The following is a 21,360-nucleotide window of genomic DNA, read 5'->3' on the forward strand; positions in this document are numbered from 1 at the left end:
CAGTCTTGTTTTTCATGAAATCTGTCCTATTGGTTTCCCTTGGATTGGTTGCCAGGAAAATGGCTGCTTCCTTGGGAGAGAGTTCCACAGGTTTCCAGAGAACCACCTCACACAGGTGGCATGAAACATCTTTCTCACTCCAAGTGCAAAGAAACTCCTGTTCCTTGGCAGCCCTACGGGGGGGGGGGCTTCTCGGCTTGGGTGAACTCTGCCAACTGCTCTGCAAGCCCACCCAGCTGAACAGTGGAAGAAGACATTGGTCTCCCTTTTCATTGCTCTGCAATCTGCAGTTGACCGCCCCACCCGTGAATACCTCCCCCGCTTTATTCGACGATTATCTGCTATCACCAGTTCATGTGAGAGCAGAGCTGTCTTCAGATCACAACCCAGGCCCACCGTTCGGCGTTGCTGTCAGGTCAAGGCTTGGGGGTAGACGCCCAAGATTCTGCTTAGCAAAAAGAACAGGAATATACGCAGGCGCTCTCCCAACCTACCACTGCTGGCTTACCCCATTTGGAAGGAACTCTGTTCAAGCAGGGAGGTGTGTGAAGCCAAGAATCCTAGAATCTACTTTGGGGGGGGGGTATGTCTTCTGTTTCTTTTGGGGGTAGAAATAGCACTTAGGAGAAGAAAAGGTCCCTCGCTATTTATACACTTTCCGCGTAACTTCACCCATTTCTCTGTTTCATTGCACCCTCTTTATACGAGTACTGTATTACTGGGCTCTTTTTATTTGTTGTTTGTTTCATACATGCTAAACAGAACTTTTGAGGCAAAGGGAAAAAAGCCATGAAGATTTTTTTTTTCCCACCGAGATACATGTTGATATTAATGCACTCATCGGAGGCTATAAAATCTCCAGTAACCCACCCAGAACAACTGCTGCAGTAAGATCATCAGTGTTTCAGAAATGCAAAAGTGCCAATGATGCGGGAAGGCATTAAACCCAATTCATTAAACCATAGGAGACAAATGACACAATCCTATGCCTGCCTGCCTGCCTTCCCAAAAGTCAGTCCCTTTGAGATTAATGGGGTGTACTCTCAAACAGGCGTCTTTAGGATTTCTCCCGTTACAGAGTAATCCTCTACACGTCTGTTCAAAGGCAAGAACTTAAGTGAGTGAGTACAGGATGGGGCCCTTTAAGCATCGCTCCGAAACGCATTCCTCGAAAATAAATCTCATTGCTTTCGGAGAAACGTCCTTCCAACTCGGCGTACCTAGAAACCGAGTATTTTCCCCAGGTGGGTTACTTAGATTAACTGGCTTGTGGATCGGGCTTTAGAGGAGCCTTTGCTGTAGGGCGAATACAGGAGAGGAGAACACCATTCAAAGATGGTGCTTGCTGGAAAATACCTGATGTTCCCCCACCCCGGGGGTGGAACAGAAGACTTTATCTAAACACACAAACAATCAAACACCTGGCAGAGTGAAGAGGTGTCTCAAAGACCTGAAACGATGATTAAGCAGGCTTAGATTGTTTGGGAGTAGAAGAAATCCTGTACGAGGCATCTGGGGAATGCGCAATTTAAGGCCTGGGAAGAGGGTGGCTAATTCCACCCAGGCCAGTGGGCAAAGGGAAAAGTTTCAACGTACAGGAAGGCAAAGTCTCCCTCGACGGCTGTTCGCTATCTCCTATAAAGTTTAACAGGCAACGGAGGAAATGCATTCGTGAAATGGGGGTGGACTAATAAAGTGACTCTCTGTGGCCGATTAAAAGCTATACAGGCTTCCTAATTTCAGGCCCCTGGCAAGGCCCAAAGCAGCACATTTCCTGCCAGCGGTTGGAACTTGCTGTCCACTCATGTTTTGGAGGAGGGCCTTGTTCTGCGAGGACAAGGGAGGGGGTCCCGTCAGCAGCTTTTCCTTCTATGTACAAAGGAATGATTTTTCCCCCGCCTTGGCTATAGGTGAGCGGTGGGGAGGATGGTCTAATAATCGCTGTGGATCAAAGGCTGGCGCTACTTTCTGAAGCGTTTTTAGCTTTGCTGGATGCGGGATTGCTTACTGGAAATGGCGATGGGCATTCTCTCTGGCTTATGGGGGCCTGAGATAAGGGGGGGGGTCATCAAGACACCACCACCCCTTGTCTTCAGGCTCCCATAAGCCAGAGAGAATGCCCCTCGCCATTTCCTGATAAACGCCTCAAAGGGAGGACTCCAACGGCTGTCGTCGGAAATGAGAGGGCAGAATCCCTTCTCTGCTGCAAAAAAAGGCTTCCTGACTGATTCCCGGAGTCAACGGAGCAAAAATAAGTCTCGGATGCAGTTTCCCAGACGGAGACTTAGGCTCGCGAAACTATACTTTTCAGTAACTTCTTCCCAGGCTTGTACAAACTCCACCTCCATCCTATGTGAGGAAGCGCTCCTAAGATCACGGGGGAGGGAGGGGGGTCGATTCAAGCTGCAGTTGGGCTTCCACACTTCGCAGTCTAGAAACTCCACGGGGAGCCAAGCTTGACCAAGGGACCTCCCCCCCCCCATCAGAGCTCCAAGAATACCCTACGCTAGGCAGCGGCTCCCAGACTTGGGTCTTCAGATGTTCTTGGGATTAGAACTCTCAGAAGTCTGAGCCACCAGCTGTGCTGGCCGGGATTTCTGGGAGTTGTAGTCCAAGAACATCTGGGGGCCCAAGGTTGGGAACCACTGCACCTAGAGGACAGAGGATATCTGGGGCTGGCTACTCACAAGTAATTCCCCCGAGCTGGCGACCCTAGGCTAGAGGTTTCCTCACCCACCCACCCACTCAAAAAAGGCCCTTTGCCAAACGTTGCCCAGTGGTGGCATTCAGCGCAGAGAACAGCCCAATTTTCAAGTAGGCTCCATGGAAGGAAGAGGTGTCGCGACCCGCCACATAGAAAGGGCATGAAGGCAGGGAGCCCTTTGCCTCACTGCGAGAGGGGAGCCTTTGGGGAGCATTACAGTAGCTTTCCCCCCCCCCCACCAACTCCCATAGGAACTTCAGGGTGGGGGAGGGGAGGCGGCGGGGCTCGGGCTCGGCTACTGACTTGGGCGCTGCTCCTGCAACGTCTACGGAAGGGGCCGGCACCCCTCTTTTAAACGTACCCCGTTCTTTTCACCCTAAGGGGAAAGGCAGCGGGCGAGAGAGCCTGAGCTGAACCTGGAGGGCCTCCCCAGCGGCCTCCTGTCGCGGCCTTTCCCGCGCTCGGCGATTTGCTGCTTCTGGAAACTCCGAGGCCATGTTGGCGCCTTCTTGAGCTTCTGGAGTTCTGTGTCAGGGTCACCTATACGCGCGTATAGGTGTACGTGTGCGTATGCGGGTATATCCCTCCCTATCTTCTCTCCTAAGAGCAATCTATATGTTAATTGACAAACTTGGGAATTTTAGAAGGTTGTGACAAGTTATCATTTGTCCTGTCAGAGGCCGGTCCTCTCTTGCTTGAGCACTTCCAACGCGCCTAGGCTCTGCTCTGGGCTGTCAGAGAACAGCTTGCCAGCCACTCTGCCTCCCCGGCTTCTCTTATGGCACGGAAATGACAAACGCGCTGTTTTATCCATACAATTTATTTCATTCTTGTTGCCAGCACGAAGCATCACAATCAATCATAAGGAAGCCCAGTTGGCAGGTGTCAATCTTGGTCTGTTTTTGTACGGCTCCGTCTATATTTAATCCAATTACAAGGGTCAGGGAGTAAGTGCAAATCCCCTTGTTACAACTCACATCTTATTCAAGATTTAAAGTTTAAAAAAAATGAAAAGTCAACTGGATCACATGGGCGCTTTGGGGAAAGTCCGATACCTTGAGAGAAAGAGAGAGAGAAATTCTGAAGCCCACTCCCCCGTTTTTGTTTTTAGATTTTCCTTCCCCTCCCCAAAGTAAATTATCCAACCATTATTATTATTATTATTATTATTATTATTATTATTATTATTATTATTATTATTATTATTATTATTATTATTATTATTATTATTATTATTATTATTATTAAAAGACTTATGGAGGTTCAGAAGGCTTCCTTTTTATTTTATCTTATTTTTAAAGGAGTGTTTGTGTGCAAATGAAGTATCTTGTTATTTTGCTAAAGGAGAGGAGAAGCTTTAATGATGGGAGATCTTTCCGCTCGTTGCCCTTTCAAATACAATTGTAGATCGAACTCAGGCTTGTCACGTCGAGGAAAAGTGGATTTCTAACATCCAGGACGTGCCTGTCGACTTTCAGCGAACTGCATCCAATCACCCCCAGGGAATTCAGCTAATGTCTCAGTCGGGGGAGAAAAAGGGGAAAGGGGGAAGAGGAGCAGGGGGGAGGGAGGAAAGCTCGGGGATGAGGGGGCAGAAAAACAAATCCACCAACATTGGCCAGCATCACGCTTATTATGAAAATGTTTTAAAGGAACGGGAGGGGGCGGGGAGAGAAGGAGAACGGAGACAAGCCCAGATCATGTTGGAGCCAAATTAATACTATTAGGAATCCTGAAGGGGGCAGGGAAGAGGGGAGTCAAACTCAGCCTAGGAAGCTTGCTTCTCACACCACCACCCCTATTGGATTAAACCCCCCCCCGCCTACCAAAAAAACAAAACAAAACAAATCATAAATTAAGGCTGTAATCTTCTCTGCACCCTTAGAAACTGGGCAGGATTTACTGTACTTCCTAGCAAACAGGCTTAGGATCCTACTGGACAGCCCAGGATCTCTCTTCCTCGCCACAACACACTACAGGGCGCGCACACCGGTTGTTAAACGTTATAGGAAAACTGCTAGGATCTCTCCTTTTTGGGGTTTTTTTTGTTTGAGTGAGTGAGTGAGTAGGAACGACCCGAAGTGATTAGGGCATTGGCTGAATAAATGGTCCTACTTATGTATCTCTTGTGGACACCTGTGTTCAGAGAGACTACGACGTGGCATTGCACAAACACTTTAGAGCTAAGAATCTCATCGATTTCTTACAGCACTTGGGTTGTCCTGCACAGTATCCCTCTCCCCGATCTTGTTTAACACGGAGATCTAGGTGGATACTATTGGAAGGAAGCAGCGCCGTTTATTTTCCGAGAGACTTACTGTCCTTTTTAGTAACGGTTGCTCTGATGTAAGTCTCAGTGACTTCGATGGGAGCGTGCTTGGGCCTCTGCAACTGCGGATCGTAGCCTTTCCATGATGGTCGGGATACAGAATCCTTGCGAGCCGCTCCCACAGACTGAGCAGTTTGGAAGTGGGGCATGAAGTGGGGTATGAAATAACACTGTATGATTTATTATACGTTTTGGAAAGTTTAGCTAGAGGGACACTGATTAGCAAGATGCTAAGTGAAGAGAATTATTTGCTGAACTGCCTAACAACGTTAAAACTAAGGCTTTAGTGTGCGTGAGCCCAACTGAATAAAACAGGACTTACTTCTAAGTATACATGCACAGGACTGCACTCTAAGGCAGTCTGATCGGATCCATACAAATATTATCACTTGGTAGATGGCTTATTCTTTTTATAGTACAAACAGCCTTATTTAAAGCGGTTAAAATTATTCTAAAAGTTAACATGAAATCAAATAAACCTGAAAAGTAAATAGGTAAGGAGATTGAATGGGTATATGGATTAGATGACAGATGGATAGACGGACAAGGCAGGCAAGCAGACACACAGACAGATGTCTCTGGTAACAGACTCTTGTGCGCGGACAAGCAAGAACAGGGCGTTTTTTCTTGTCCTGAAGTCAAAGTCCTAGGAAAAGCAATGTCTAAACAGTCGACCGATCTGGAAAGCACACATACCTTGAACAAGTCCAACATCAGCTTCCCTGCTATCGGAAGATCCCCCTTTTGCCTTCCATTTCAAGCCATGTTTCTCCGCGTAAGGTTTTTCCCCTGCTCTGTGGAATTTGATTTTCTGCCTGGCTCGAGTTTTTGCATTTTTCTTTCACCCCCCCCCCCCCCACACTCCCCTCTTAAAAACCGTCCCTAGCAGTTAGTCTTTCTCGGACCTTATTTTGCCGTCTGTGCGATGCCACAGTAAACAAATTGTTCTGATGTGCTTATTATTATTGCTCAAGTTCTGCTTGGATAGAGAATTAAAGCTCATTATTACAGCGTGTGTGTGCGCGCGCTCGCGTGTGTGGTGTGTGTATTGAGAATTGCTCCATCTAAGCGAACAAACGGGGGTTTGAGGCATCCTGGTAGAAGGAAAAAGGGAGTGAGAGAGAGAGAAAGAGGCTTCCTATTACGGTGAAAATCAAATATGTATAATCCTTATAAATTTGTAACACATTATTGTTGCTTCTTGCTTACGTCCCATTCGAAGTGGCTTCACAGCTTTCAAGCCTTCTGCCCATCAGAAATCTTGAGCAGCAAAACCCCTCCATTGAAGGCAGGCTTCCTTCTCTCCCCCGCCCCCCCTTCCCGGCTCGAAGCCCTCATTAACGCCTCGCTCTACTTAGACGGCATATTAATTCCCCCCTCCTTATAATGTTCTCCTGGAAAAAGGGAAAAGATCGGGTCTCTGTTTTCATGGCTCCATCATCTTTAAATCTAGGAATCTAGGTGGAGCTCAGTACGAAAAATTGTTTTAAAAGGGAGAAGGAGCACAATTATCAACTTGCAAAGTCTCTCTCTCTCTCTCTCTCTCTCTCTCTCTCTCTCTGTGTGTGTGTGTGTGTGTGTGTGTGTGTGTGTGTGTGTGTGTGTGTGTGTGTGTGTGTGTGTGTGTGTGTGTGAGAGAGAGAGAGAGAGAGAGAGAGAGAGAGAGAGAGAGAGCGAGCGCTCTGCCAGGTCCTCTTCCAAACCCCAAATTTTTCAGTTACCGTGATAAATTTTTTAGCCACCTGTGAGGAGGTAAAGTCGGGGCCTTTTCTCGGTTTCCCCCCTTCTTCTTCTTCTTCTTTTTTTTTTTTTTTGTCTAAGACGTGAGGGCATGCCGGGGTGGCGGGTCTCGCCACACGCGGGCACACCCCTCTGCCCCTCGCTCTCGCTCGCCCCTCTTTGTTTACCGCGGCTTTAATTAAGAGGGGGGCTTAAGCTGCAACCTCACTGGAGCCTTGCGGGGAGGGAGAGGTATTAGATTCTCATCTCATGTCACTCCGCGCTGAGGAGATGCAGAGTGACTGAAATTATGCTCGCCTGAAAATTTGTTAGCGGGAGAAAGAGAGGGGAAAAGGCAGCGTGTAATTAAACCGCCATCTGATCCGATGGAGGGGGCTGCGCGGTCCGAAGGAACCGGAGGAGGGCGGCCGGCAGGCTGGGAGCGGCGCCCTTTCCCCGCCCGGGCCGGCAGATTCAGACGGTCCGCTCTTCGTGTTGGCCAAGCGGTCTTTTAAAGCCGGACCGTAAGGCCACAAAGTAGAACCTCTTTTGTGTTTATCTACTGGGGGGGGGTGGGGGGCGCTCCTAGCTTGTCTGGCTTTATTTTATGTTTGATTCTAACCGAGAGAGCGAGAGAGAGAGAGGGAGAGGGAGAGCGAGAGCGAGAGCGAGCGAGAGCGAGGAGGCCTGCGGCCCCTCAGCTCCAAAGGCAACCCGAGCAGCACTCAGGCGTTGGCCGGGGGACTGTTTGTCTGCTCGCTCCGAAGGCCTGGCCAAGCAGACTTGGCTTCACGCCTGATCAGTTTCTGAAGAGCCATGCCGGTTGGAGGGAAGGGAAGGCCGCACCTGGCCCTGCTTTTCGGAGCCATCTCCTTTTATTGACAGCCAGATAAGCAGGCGGGAGCCGTGGCGTTTCCAGCGCTTCCTTGGAGAACCCTGCTGGGTTGCAGGGAGCCGGAGTCCCTTAATGGCAGCAACTCCAAACAATCAGACAAACACACTTCCTTGCCTGACAAGCCCTTCGCCAGGGCTCTCCCCCTCCCTCCCTCCCTCCCTCTCTCGACTAGAGCGAGCGAGCGAAGCGGGGCGGCGGCGCCTGTTCCTCCTCCTCCTCCTCTTTCTAAACTGGGCTGGATGGCCCTTGCAGAGCGCCTCTGCCCTAGGAAGCAGCGGAGGGCCAAGGAGGCAGGAAGAGGAAGGAGGACGACCCGCCTCGCTCCGAAGCCCCTCGGATCTTCTAAGCAAGACCAGGGGCGGAGGCAGGGCGGTCGACCTTTTCCTCGGGGCACCCGAGTCTCTCCCTTCTCCAGAGCGATCCTGCTGCTGAGCACGTTTGCCCCTGCATAAGTACAACCCGCTGATTAAATTGGGCTTTCCACCCAACGGGGGCTGGAGGCCAAGGAAGAAGGGTAAGTTCGTGGCCATCCTCTCTCAGCTAAGCTAAACGTACCAAAGTCTTCCAACTCCCTAAAAGAAAAATCTTCCTGGATAAACCCAAAACTGAGTTAGAACTGCAGAGCTGAAAGAGACCCCGTGGATCATGGAGTCCAGCTCCTGTCAAGAGGCGCAATGGGGGTTTGTACTCCCAAAGTCGGGCCGCAGCGAGATGTATATAAACCACCGAGCTATCCAGCACTTGCTTTCTCTATTGGGAATTTACGATGGCACTCTGCATTTGGCCAGTGTCTGGCCAGTGGTCCACGAAGCCCAGAGTGGCGTGGAAGCCAGTCTGCAAGGGTTTCCGGATCCTCATCTTTGAAGTGGGCAGGACCTGACCCTTGACCTACCATATAACCCAAGGACTCAGTCTTTCAGCCAGCTCCCCTCTTAGCCTATTCCAAGGAACAGATCCCAACAGTCCTGAATCCCAAACAAACATCTTGGGGGAATCTCAAATCCCTGTATCTCAAATAAGAATGTGAACAAAAACACCCATTGAAAATAGTAGGGCAGTAACAGGCAGGAATCCTGGCCTGTTTGAAATTTCAGCGCAAATGAGATCCTGTTCTGATTCACATTCCACTTAGGACGCTGTGGCCGGCCGTGCATTTCAAGATCCCAACGTGTGTGACCTTCAGCTGGAGGAGAGATCAACAGCCTTTACTCTTCCGTTTGGGAATCCTTTATGGGAGCGGGGAGGAGGGTTCGCAAGGGAAAAAAAACCCTTTCACACACCTGTAATAGAAAATCTCGGAGGAGTTTCACAAATCATTTGTAGCGCCTCGCATTAGTACTTCAGTTGCCTTCGTTTTCCTATATATTTATTTATTTTACACCAGGAAGATCAGTGAAGAAAACCGAGATAGGAAACTCACACCTTTTAGGTAAGCGGATCTGTGCTCCTTTGGCGATGGCTGTTTCTGCTTCTCCTCCTCTTTCTCCTCTCAAGAGCCCAATTCTCCTCAGTTCATTTATTTACCTGTACCTTAAAGAGTGTGGTGGCCGGAGGTCCCGGCCCTGCTCTGCTAAGCAGGGCACAGATTTGATAAGGGACGATCGTGGGAGAGGAGAGGTCTTCGGGATGTGGGTTGGGATACTGCTTTTGGCAGGGAAGTAAAGATACACATTCCTCCCCTGGCCTGCTTAGAGAGCCACCTGGACATGTATTTCTAAATGTAGATAACTCGAAAATCCTAGTGTTCCGACGAAAACTTTCTTGCTCCATCCCCCCTCATCTCACTTTTCAAAGACTGCTTGCAAACAAATTTTCCAGAAATCATGTTCCGAGCTCTCGATGGGCTACAGTCCCGCGGGGTCACAACCATACAAACTTCGGGGTGTGGCGCCTCTGTCTTAATCAGGTATGGTCTCCGAGAAATGTCTGGCTGTAATGTTGCCTCTTCTGCTTATGATATTTTACTGCCGTCACCTCTTCTGATTCACACGTGCAGGCAACACATTGCTTATATTATGAGTTTGCGTATAGGCAGTTCGGTGGATTTAAAAGAGATCTCTGGAGTTGTCCCCAGTAACTAATCCTGGGAAAGGAAGGAAGGAAGGAAGGAAGGAAGGAAGGAAGGAAGGAAGGAAGGAAGGAAGGAAGGAAGGAAGGAAGGAAGGAAGGAAGGAAGGAAGGAAGAAAGAAAGAAAGAAAGAAAGAAAGAAAGAAAGAAAGAAAGAAAGAAAGAAAGAAAGAAAGAAAGAAAGAGCGAGCCCTCCTGGCAGTAAATCTTGAGCAGGAGTGCTTCTTGCTGGTTTGTGCGCTAAGAGAGGGTTGTTTTATCAACGCCTAGAGAACCTGGGGGCGGGGAGGTGGGATCATATTCAGAAATAGGAAGAGTGGACAGACGAGGTTGTTTTCTGTGCTTGCTTTTACAAGAACCTCACGATCCACCGACCGGAGTCAGGTGGAAAAGATGCAACTCTGATTCCAGAACATTGGTGGTGAGCAGTAGGGCTGAATGGAGCTCGCAGTCTTTTCGCACAAGTGCCCATTCCTGACCACGCCAAGCTTTCGTCCTGACAACGGCGCAGTTTCTTGAGGGAGGTGCCATGTTATTGTTGGCGAGGAACAATTAGGAGTCAGGAACCTCTGTCACCTTTTACAAACCACGGAGAGAACTGCACAGAAGCCTTCCTTCTCCGGGCTGCTGTTGCTGCTAAAGAAAATACAGTACTGTTTCCCCCACGCTCTGTGAAAGTGAAGAATGGGGACACGGCGGGTGTAATAGAAATAAATGATTTATAGCTCGATGTTGTTTTAAGACATGAGCATTATGATTTCACCAGCCTTTGGCAGAAATAAAAGGCACTATTGTCCATCGTCTGTAAAAGTGATAAAAGAAGAGAGCTGCATTCTTTTCAGCTCTTTGAGTCCAGGAGTGGACCAAGGCTAAGATGTTTTACAATTTATTAATTTCTTAAAAGGGCTTAATTTTGGCTCGATCTATAGTCCGAGTTTTTAAAACTGAGAGGGGGACGAAGGTGGTTCAACTGGTTGCTATTAAAATCTGGTTTGGACCTGAGGGAGGAGAAACCTTTACTGGAAAATCTCATAACATGCCATGTCTAACAGCGCCAAATTGTTTTATTTAATTATTATTCAAGATACAGGTCTAAGATGCTGTCTGACTTTCTTTTCCGATTTTTTTTTCATATGATTGACTCTGAGTCCCAGGCGTTTTGGAAGAAAAATTGTCTGCGTGCAACTGAAAGATACTGGGCGTTGGCAGACTTAGTAAGCCTAGACTTTGCCCCTGCTCCGAAGCAGACAGCCAACGGAAAGTACAAATCGGACTTTCCCTTCCATAAGCAAAACTATGAACCGGGGGCTTTTTAATTTATTTTTTCCTTAAACGTCGATTTTTGTGATCATCGCTGAGTTGTAGGCGCAGTGGGCATTTTTCGGAGTTAATCTGGAGCGGCTCAGGTAGGAAGATCGTCCCTGAACGGTCCGGGAGAGTTAGCGCCTGGGCTCCGCTTCCTAGGATTTCTCTCCCTTCAACCTGCCCGGTTACATCTCTGCGCCCGCTGCTGCCCGTAGACGCTGCGTCGCAGTTAAAACTGCGGATGTTCGCGCACAGAAGGCGCAGCCGAGGGCTTCGGTTCCGCAAGGGAAAGGAAGGCTGGGGAGAAGAGTGGGCAGGCAGCTGTGCGCGGATCAGAAAGTCAGACTCCGAAACACTTGGCTTTGCCCGGTTTTCTCCACAGGCCTGAAAACTGGGGGGGTGGGGGGTGGGAGAGAGAGACGACAAATCCCCTGCACACACGACTGATGCACGGACGGACTTGGCCAATACTGGATCGCATCCTCTAGTATAATGCGACTTTTCTGGGGATAGATGAGGCAGGCAGAGCTCTAGACTAGAGAGAAAGGGGGCTGCGTGGAGTGATTGCCCACGTTCACGCACCACGCCTGGGCTCCAAACCTCCGAAGTGCCCCGAAAAGGTGAGTTCGGAGCTGGGGCCGCGCTGAGCCTGCCTGTTATCTAAAATTTCTTATTAGCTCAGCAGCTCTAACGACTCGCCGCTGTGACGTCACCGGGGCAGCCCAGCCAATGAGAGCAGCTCTGGCACTGATATTAAGGGAAAGTTAGTGCGAAGCCCAGCAACCTCTTTCTCTCCCCCCCCACACACACACATCTTTTTTTATATTGTCATTGACATTTAAACTGTGTGGCAGATTCTTATGTAGAAATTGGCGATCAAACCTGCCAGTTACCGACTCGCGCAGGCGGAACTGGGATCATGCGCCTCTGCCTGCCTTCTCTCTAACAGGTAAATATTTGATGCTCTTTATCCGGTTGTTTTGGGGAGTTACCGAATTTCTCCTAAAACCTTTGCCTCTGCAATTTGACTTCCGAATTTATTACCTCTTCTGGATTTTCGCTTTCTTCTCCCTTCGCTCTCGCTCTCCCTCTGGCTCTGCCATGCAGATGTAGTATTCGCTTTACTGGCACTCCCTCACCCAACAACCCAGGCGGGGGAACTTGTCAAATCCTTTCCTGCGGAGGGTTCTCTTTGCTCGGTTCCAGTCCTTCCTTGTTTGCGAGCTGTCCCGCGTTAGGGGCGAAGAACCTGGGCAGGGTGTGAACTGCCGGCAGGCGAGAGGGTCAAGGCTGGGCGACACGCGGTCCCGTAGGCTGGCGGAGTGTCGCAGAAAGGGCACAACAGGTGGAAAAGGGACCGCCGTGGAAGGGCCAGGCGGCCGGAGGGTCGCTGAGACGCTTAAGGTGCCCAGTTGGAAGCCTGGGCTCCATTTCGTGCCAGGGGTGTGTTTGTGTAAACGGTAATTCTGGGGGTTCGGATGCAAACAAGTCGGTCCACAGGAGCTCAGCCCTCGACTGGATGCTCCGCACTTCAGGCAGAGAGGGGAGAGAATGCGGCCGGCATAGCCGGGTAGCATTTTCAATCCCCAGACCGTGTGATTTGAGCTTTCCTTGGGAAGACCTGATAATTAACGATTTCCACTGAGGTAGAACGAAAAGGGGCTTCGGATTACAAGCTGGGGCTCCGGCTAACCCTGCTCGCCTCCTGGGCTTCTCTCCGGCAATTGGAAGGACTCTGCAGCCGGGGAGGCGCGGGCGGGGAGTGGGAGGACTGGGCAGGCTGGCTGTTCGGAGCAGGGCAGGGCAGAGCCGAGCAAACCTCGGGCGGAGGGCGGATTGGGGGGCTGTTGTGGTTGGTTAGGGTGTTGCTGTTGTTGTTGTTCTCCCCCCCCTCCCTTCCGACCTGGAGCCTGGCCTGGCGCTTCCCCAGGGCGGGCCTCTTTTGAAAGATCCACGTGTTTGGTCCCCTTTGCCCGCGCTGGGTTTGTCTTTGGGAGCCTCGCAAATCCGCTCCCAGTCCTGCATGGCTTGGCTGGCGGCGGCGGCGGCGGTGGCGGCTACTGCTGAGCCTAGACGAGCCAAGAGACCTTCCCCTTTGGGGCACCACCTTCGGGACCCCCAAACACCCAGCACCCGACAAGGTAAAACCTGCCATGCACCTCACTGGCCAACTCCTGGCTCTCGCCGCCGCTTTGGCTGCCGCTGGTGCTTTCTCTGCAGTTGCTGCGGTCGTTGCTGTTGCCGCCGCTGTGTCAGCCAAACTGAAAAGCTGGACGGGGCGGAAACAGGAGAGGGGCGCGCGCGGAAAGGATCCGGTTGCGTTGATTTAGCCACACTTTGAAGCGCCATTCTCTAAAGGCCCGATCCATAAAGCAGTTCGGCCGAAAGCGCTGAAGTCTGGATTCCAGCTTCTGGGTTTTCCAGGCCTGAAACTAACTTCTGGATTCTACACCCCCGGGAAGAGCAAGTCAAGCCACCAGAGACTTACTCCCGAGTAAATGAACTCTTTTCTTGGTACTCCCGGAGAAATCCATAGAACGTAGTTGCAAAGGAAGCGTCAAGGTGTAAATGTCTCTTCCCCTCCCCCCCCCCCCCGCTACAGTTTTAGCATTCTTAGTCTGCAGAAAATGAGAATGTTATCAAATGATGGGCGAGGTGGGCACATCTATGGATTGAGCCAGGATTGACAAGGGGGTTCATGGATTCCGAAGTGTAGCCTTCCCCATGAGGGGGAGTGTGAAGGTGTGGGGGCCCCCCCGCGCCTTTCCTTTTCTCGTCGAGGTAATTAAAGGAATGGTTGAGTGTCTTGGAAAGCATTGAAAACTTGTGCGGAAACGTTGGTGTTTACTAGTTGTGCTTTGCTTTGCTTTGTGGCGAAAAGCGAGGAGGAAGACTAGGAGAGAAAAGAGGAGATATGTATCCAGTTAGAAACTGAATTCCAAGACGCAGTTTTCCAGGCATGCAGTCTTAAGCTGATTTACCTAAAAACAACTTTTATTTCAGCCTGTTGGATTTTCTCCTGAATAAGTATGCTTAGACTTGAGCTGCTCAGGTAGAATCTTGACCCTCGGCTCCTTTCCGTAAGTAAGGCTGTAATTGGCTACGTGCACTTATTTAAGACTAACTCCACATTGGATTGGAATAGTATGTTTAGGACTGCAGCCCCAGACAGTTTACACTATGCTTCAGAACCTGGATTTGTTTTATCTTTTAAAAAAAATGTAGTTAATTAGCGGGATAAAGGATTTGTAGGGTAATTGCTTTCGTGCCCCTCTTTTCTTCCATTCAAGCTGTAGGATTTTGCCTTCTCCAGACCCTGAAGCCCTGCTCCAAATCTTTTAAGGTGCTTTGGCATCAGAAAGAGAAAGAGAGAGAGAGAGAGAGAGAGAGAGAGGGAGGGAGAGAGAGAGAGAGAGAGGAAAAGTCCCTGTTAATCTCCACCGGTAAATGGACATTCTGGGTGAGTAATAAATCAAACACCCAGGCCTGCAGGTCCTCCTCCCTAATTAGAGATGTTTATTGGAGATTGTGTTTATCTAGCTGTCACGATGAGAAAAAGCTGTGACATAATTACCTCTGACCACATAGTCTTTTATATGCATATCTCATCGACATCCACCACCATCGGTTCGCATTAAAAACGACAAGGCCAAAACGTTGATGCTCGCAAACGGGATAATATTTCTTCACCTTTACCTTAACTGAAACTCAGCTCTGGTGAACGGTCAGATCTGGAACCGGAGTCGGGCATTTTAAAAAAAAACAACAGCACAGAACAAAACCTTTTCCCTCTTTCTTTCTTCTCTTTGTTGTTCTTTGTTGTCGTTGTCAGTGCTTAATTTTTTAAAAAATGGCGATGCAATGTGGTGAACACTTAAGAGTCCAGTCGTTTATGTTGTCTCCAGATAAACCCTTGCAAAGATTTTGGTTGCACAATGGACACAAGGAAAAAGAGGATTAAAACCCAGTCGTCTTAGGTTTTCCAGTTCCTGTTTTCCTTTCCCAAATTCAAGGGTAAAAGGGGAATGGGTGGGTTTTTCGTTCGTTCGTTTGTTTGTTTACAAATGGGTAAGTTCTGCTTTTTGCTAAAGCCCCGGGGTTCGGCGATGGAGGCTTCCTGAATCTGTCCCTGCTTTTTCATTCCGGCTGTTCTGGCAGCGTTTGGGAAACCATCTGCGTGTTTCTGTTAGGCAGCGATGATAAGCTAAGAATTGCTCTGTAATTGAAAATATATTTTTGCGGGGGAGGCTGGTTTGACAAATATCAAGGGGGAGAGTCTTTTGATCCTTTCTGCTGCTGTGTTCTCCAGTCGCTAATAAAACTCGCATTGAGCTCCTTAGCGCCTTGATTAACAGGCAGATTAACTGTTACTGGGGGGTTTGAACAGCTTGTCCCAATCAATAGCGTTTAAAAAGCCCGTCAGGATGCGATTTCTGCCGGTGATTTCCTTCCTTCAACCCTTTCTCACTTTTGGAAGAGTCTTTCTTTCTTTCTTTCTTTCTTTCTTTCTTTCTTTCTTTCTTTCTTTCTTTCTTTCTTTCTTTCTTTCTTTCTTTCTTTCTTTCTTTCTTTCTTTCTTTCTTACCCTGGAAACTTCATTTGAAGAGTTTCGTACATCAACATAAATATCGAACCACTGCTTGGATGAAGGGGAAGAATTCCCCGAACACTGAGTGTTGCCGCTTCTTTCAGAGTTCATAGACAGAGTCCGTCCCCCCTTCTCCCCTCTTTCTTTCTTTCTTTCTTTCTTTCTTTCTTTCTTTCTTTCTTTCTTTCTTTCTTTCTTTCTTTCTTTCTTTCTTTCTTTCTTTCTTTCTTTCTTTCTTCCCTCCCTCCCTCCCTCCCTCCCTCCCTCCCTTCCTTCCTTCCTTCCTTCCTTCCTTCCTTCCTTCCTTCCTTCCTTCCTTCCTTCCTTCCTTCCTTCCTTCCTTCCTTCCTTCCTTCCTTCCTTTCTTTCTTTCTTTCACACAAAAGGTGGTGTCGCCTTGCAAAAACGCCTGGCGTAACAAAGAGGTTAAATGGACTCCAAACTTCTCACAGACTGTTTCTAAACTCGTCAAAGCTCCATTTAACTCAATGTCCGGCACATTAGAGGTTTCAGGCGCTGCTTCTCCATATCTAAATCGGCATTCGGTGTCCGCAAGGCAAAAGCGTTGTCGTCTAACACGTCAGGGCTTGTGTATCTCTTCAGTGGGAGACTGAAGTGGACAAGAGGACTTTAAGCATTTTCCTGGATTTAAAAAAAAATTAGTGCGCAAGCCAGATCTTAATGCAACAAGACGATCCAGGAGCACCTAACTCAGGCATGCCGATGGGGTGGAGTTCTCTCCCTCCTGCCCCCCCCCCCTCCATCCCGGGATAAAGGAATACTTATTCCTGAGATCAAATGACACCGGGAAACAGTGGATATGGTTTAGTCACATTCCTTTATTGATTTATTTCACTTTCTGGGATGTAAATATAGAGGCTCGTGCTGAAGTTAGACACTGAAGTGGATACAAGGAGATTTTACAGAGGTGGAACCGGCTCTTATTTGGGGCAGTAATTCTCTCCATCATCCTATACTTGCCAAGTGTGATTTTAAAAAGACAAGCGGCATTGACTCCAGTTGTTAAACCTGTGCATTCCTCACAGTACATATACTATACACCACGCAGAGCGAAGGAAAGATGGCACCCAAGACAAAAATGACTGAGAAGGAATGATTAATGCACCTGCCACTGCCGCTTTCATACACAGGAGGACGGAGGACTAGTTCTGTTATTCCCCTTCCTGATTTCCCTCCGAAGATTTATACAGAATTAAATTCTCGCTTTTCGGCCTCTTCAACTACGCCCAGACCTCGACTCCATCAGGAGCTCAAGCTAATAACCCGGAAAGTTCAGGCACGGCTGTACCGAAAACGATGAAGTGGCACCTTTTAACGCCCAGCAGATTTATTAGGGCGCACAGAAGCTCTCCTGGATTAGAGCCGACTTCCCGAGATGCAGGAAGCCTCCGCTTGCGTTCACAGATAACGCTTTCTGCATCTGCCAAGTCGCCTCTGGTCCTCCGAAAACGCTCAGTCTTTCAAGTGCCACTAGATTCTTCGTCAACTTTGTTACTGTTGTTGGACCGGCCGATGCCGCCACTGACTGACAAGGGTGCACTCCTTTTCTCGCCCGTTAGAGTCAGGCCGAGCCAGGGAAAGGCGCAGCCTCGAACCCCGGAGGCGCTTCTGGAGCAGAACAGCCCCGCCGGATTCACGCGCGAGGACATGTCCGGGTCAATGTGCGCTGCCCAAGTGTCCACGTGTCTATTGAGAGGACCGCTCGGCAGGAGGACCTTTCCTTTTCAGGTCTGGCCGGTGCTGTGGCCATTTCCTTCAAGTCCTAAAGGCGGGGTGGACGCAGGCCTTGCCGGCAAAGAACGCCTTTGCCATCCCATTGCTTCTCTGTTACGCTCTTTCCCTCCTGGTCAAGACAGATCTCCGGAGACAATAAATCTCCCCCCCATTCCCCAACCCACACATACACACGGCCGCGTTCAATCCTGGTCTCTCCCACTCCCCAGGCAAACCGGATCTAATAATCGATCCATCCCCAAGAAAGATGTTTCAACTTCCCCATCAACCTCCAACGATTTCTGTGCTCTCTCCTCGCACCGCCGTTATCGGATCTGTGCTTGGCAGGAGTTCAGGGTTTAAAGGAAGGGCCCGCGAGATTCTCCTGAAACTTTCTTAAGTTGCTTCTCAAGTTCAAAGCTACTGACCGGCCAGCCCCACGATAGAGAGGTTTGCCAAGTATCTCGGGTTTTTTTAAACCCAAAAGGAGGGGGAACACAGAATCATCAGCATTTTTTCTTAATATTTACTTTTTAAAAAAAAAACTAATTGCATATCTTATATTTATTACATAACTTTTCCCTTTGGAAATCCGACCGTCAGAGTTAAAATGGCGTCTTTGTTGCTGGGGCCTCCCTTGTCTGTAAATTGCAGCGCAGGTAATCGTTGAAAAGCTCTCTGGGTTGTCCCCAACCGTGGTTTCTGGGCGAGGGTGTCTGGAAGCAGCAGCAGCCCAGCCCCCGCCGGGCAAAGGAGAACCCTCCGATTGGGAGGACATTCCAAGCATAATCTTACAAAGGGCGCCTGCTCTCTCCCCCCCCCCCCTCCAGAGCCCACCTTGGTAACACCTCACGCCAGGCAGGCTGGTTTTTCCACACCGGGACCTCTGGGCATCCCCTTGCTCTCTCGCGCGCGCATACGCGCATGCATACTTTCAGAATGGCGGAGCTCTTCAAAGGTCTTTGCGGGTTTGCAGCCGGATCCTCAGAGCGCTGGATTCACACGGAAGTCCCACCGAGAAGCCTTCGGTTTGCCTTGGATGGCAGCCTCGCCCAGTCGTTCCGCACAGGTCTACTCGGAAGCAAGCGCCGCGGCGTTCCATTGGACTTACTCTTAGGAAAGTGGGAACAGGATGGCACCCCCCTCCGCTGCCCCGCCTCTTCCAGCTCTCCTCGAAGACACCGACCAAGCTCTTTTCTCACACCCACAATCATTCCTGTTCCTCTCCTTTCCCTTCCCCCCTCTCATCGCACACTCACGCACACACTTCTCACACTGACACTGATCTGTTGTTCCTCCACCCCTTTTCTCGCTTCCCTCCCCACCTCTTCGTTTTCACACAAGTTCTACTTTCCTTCCTCACACACACACACACACACACACACACACACACACACACACACACACACACACACACACACACACACACACACTCTACACGCCTCTTCTCTTTCATTCAGACATGCACATTTTAAAACAGACTTTGCGCTCTAGGACTGCCGCCGCTGGCCCAAGCCCTTCCCCTTTCAACTTCGGCCGTGTTTAAGTTCTGAGGCGCCTTCCTCTCCTCTCGCCCGCCGCCAAATCCTGATAAATCCGCAACCTTGGAAGCCACCAATTTTTTTCCCCTTCCATCTTTTGTGGTACTTTCTCCCCCTTTTCTTTTGACTCCGGCCAGTTTCCTCTCTTCTTCCATTCCCATCTCTAGAATGACGTCAGATTATTCACCCGCTTCCCTCCCCTTATTATTTTTTCCCCTTCCTACTTAAAAAAAAGGGGGGGCTAGGGCGGAAAAGGGACACAAGGCCCACTGTGCCCTCAGGGAAAATAGCAACAAGATTACGGCTTCTTTATTCTGAAAGCGAAGTATATAAGAAGGTGCTAATCCAAAGGAAAGCTAATTGAATGGTTGTAAAAATGATATTTGCCTGAAGATCTGGACAACAATCGTCGAGAGCGTCCTCACTTTTATAGCTTCCTCCTTTTTTTCCCCCTTTCCGTATCTTGGTTTACTTCATTTGCCTCGCTGCTACTCCGGAGAGTTTTTTAAAAAGTGTTTCTAAGACAAAGAGGGAGAGAGGACAAGAACAACAAAAAGACCAGGATTCGCTTCGTTTCCAGAGGACCAGAAGCCTTAGAAAAGCGAGCATTGCCTCCCCCCCCCATTTCTATTCTTCTTGCGATTTTTTTTCTTTTTAAAAAGTTTTCCAATATTCTTTTTAAAAAAAAAGAGAGAGAGCGCTTTGTATAGCTCTAACTAGTAAGGCCGGGGTCTTTTCAGGGCCCTTGCTAAACTATCCCGCAGCGGCAACTCTTTGCTGAAAAAACCCGCAAGGCAAACAAGACATTGACTTGGTAATCTTTGTTTTCTTTCCATTTTGATCTCCTTTGGTACACTTTGAACAAGCTCGCTCCTATTGAACGCAATTGCATCGTTTCCCATGGAACTGAATGGAATGGGAAAACGCTTTCGGGGTTTAGCCGTAGATCTCCGCCCTGTTTGTTGTTTAATTTCGGCAGAGAGGAGCCGTCTTCAAACTTAACTCAGGCCGATTCAAGCCCAAGAGCAGGAGGCCGAGCAGAAAGTAAGGCGATTATTTAAAATAAAGTTACAAAAATATCCCCCCCGCCGCCGCCGCCACAAACACACACATCTACTGTATCATTAGCAGCATCCCTACTATGAGAATTCTAAAGTTCCTTACCTACTTAGAAGGAAATCCTATCAGAATATTTCTGGGGGTAAGGTGTTTTCCGCCCCCCAGTTTTCCACCTCTGTATTCGGCTCCGATTACAAAGATACAACGAAGAAAAGAAAAAACGAAACAAAAGAAGAATCAGAGGAAAATGCAGGTTGTTTAAGGCCTGAACTTTTGTGGTTGTGGATAAAGGATTTGTCCAGCGCACCGGAACTCTCTTTTCTTCAGCAAATCGAAGTGGTCTGTGTTCTTCAGAAAGGCTGCGAAGCTGGAGAGAAGACCCTTCCAAAATGGGGGCTTGGGGGTTGGGAGAGAGAGAGAGAGAAAAGTAGGGGGGGGGAGTTCTGGTCAGTAAATGCAGAAGAAACGAGACGATCCCTTCCCCCCCCCCCCAAAGCCCCCTCTTCCTTCGTGGCGCTTTGCAGGGATCTCCCTCAACTTTCCTTGGTGGCAGGAGCCAGGGCACCCCAAAGTTTCAAATCGCTGGTCTAAAAAGAGGAAACCTTGGAGGAAGTCCTGACTTTAAATTCTATCCGTCTTTTGCCTCCTCCTCCGCTTCACTCATGCGCGCACATACACACACTTTAAAAAAAAAAAGCAAGACCTAGGAAAAACACAGCCCGACACATTAGTGGTAATCAGCATCAAGGCAAATTGGCACAAGAGAGAAGGAAGGAGGTTAAGAGAAGAAGCAACAGAAGAAGAAGCGGGTGGGGCGGGGGTGAGAGCGGTGGCGGAGAGAGAGGGACACACACACACACACACACACACACACACACACACACACACACACACACACACACACACACACACACACACACACACACACACACACATATATATCCCAGAGAGGAATCGCCCGGTAGTCTCTTAAGAGCCCATTTTGTGCTATTAGGGGCCGCGGTAGTTTCTCTGCAGGGCTGGAGATGACAGTGCATGACGGCCTGGCAGCCCATTATCCAGCTCCTATTGAGGCGTCCTTTCACTCCCATGCAAACTCCTTGGCAGAGTCGTTTGTCTCCTCATTGTACTTTATTGAAGAATGCAATGGTTGTCAGGGCCCTCATTCAATCGCCAGCTACTTTATTGATGAGCTCTGACTTTTAGCACTTTTCACATGTCAAGAGAAGTCAAGTGTATGCGGGGCTACGACTTCATTTTATGCTTGGCGCGTTCGTGCTCTTCTCTTCCCCCCCCCCCCACCGCCTCCCATCCCACGCATCCAGCGCCTTCCCTTCCTCTCTTTTCCCTCCACGGAGTTTCGGGAGGGGGTTTCCTCCTCCCTGCCTCCTCCCTCCCTCCCCCCTTCTCTTTGTGAG

General features: G+C 49.3%; 1 protein-coding gene and 2 long non-coding RNA genes across 11 annotated transcripts in view; 1 reads left to right on the forward strand and 2 right to left on the reverse strand.

Annotated features, from left to right (window-relative positions):
- LOC140702405 (uncharacterized) overlaps positions 1–6,709 on the reverse strand; it is a 57,767-nt gene extending 51,058 nt beyond the window's left edge. The window contains exon 1 of the long non-coding RNA XR_012081557.2: positions 5,730–6,709. This is a non-coding gene — a long non-coding RNA (uncharacterized LOC140702405). The remainder of the gene's footprint in view (positions 1–5,729) is intronic.
- Positions 6,710–11,840: 5,131 nt separating this feature from the next.
- PAX6 (paired box 6) overlaps positions 11,841–21,360 on the forward strand; it is a 46,983-nt gene continuing 37,463 nt past the window's right edge. For 8 of the 9 annotated variants that reach the window (XM_072985830.2, XM_072985834.2, XM_020795640.3 and 5 more), the window contains exon 1: positions 11,841–11,969. The gene's annotated coding sequence lies outside the window, so the exon portion shown is untranslated. Of the gene's footprint in view, positions 11,970–13,002; positions 13,162–21,360 lie in introns of those variants that run through there. The other variant, XM_072985831.2, reaches the window with a different exon arrangement.
- On the reverse strand, positions 19,177–21,303 carry LOC140703115 (uncharacterized). The gene is made up of 2 exons (XR_012082451.2): positions 20,048–21,303; positions 19,177–19,401 (listed from the first exon to the last, which is right to left on the reverse strand). It is a non-coding gene; the product is annotated as an uncharacterized LOC140703115 (long non-coding RNA).

This window comes from Pogona vitticeps, chromosome 1 (genome assembly GCF_051106095.1).
Source record: "Pogona vitticeps strain Pit_001003342236 chromosome 1, PviZW2.1, whole genome shotgun sequence".
In the NCBI taxonomy this organism is placed as follows: Eukaryota; Metazoa; Chordata; class Lepidosauria; order Squamata; family Agamidae; genus Pogona; species Pogona vitticeps.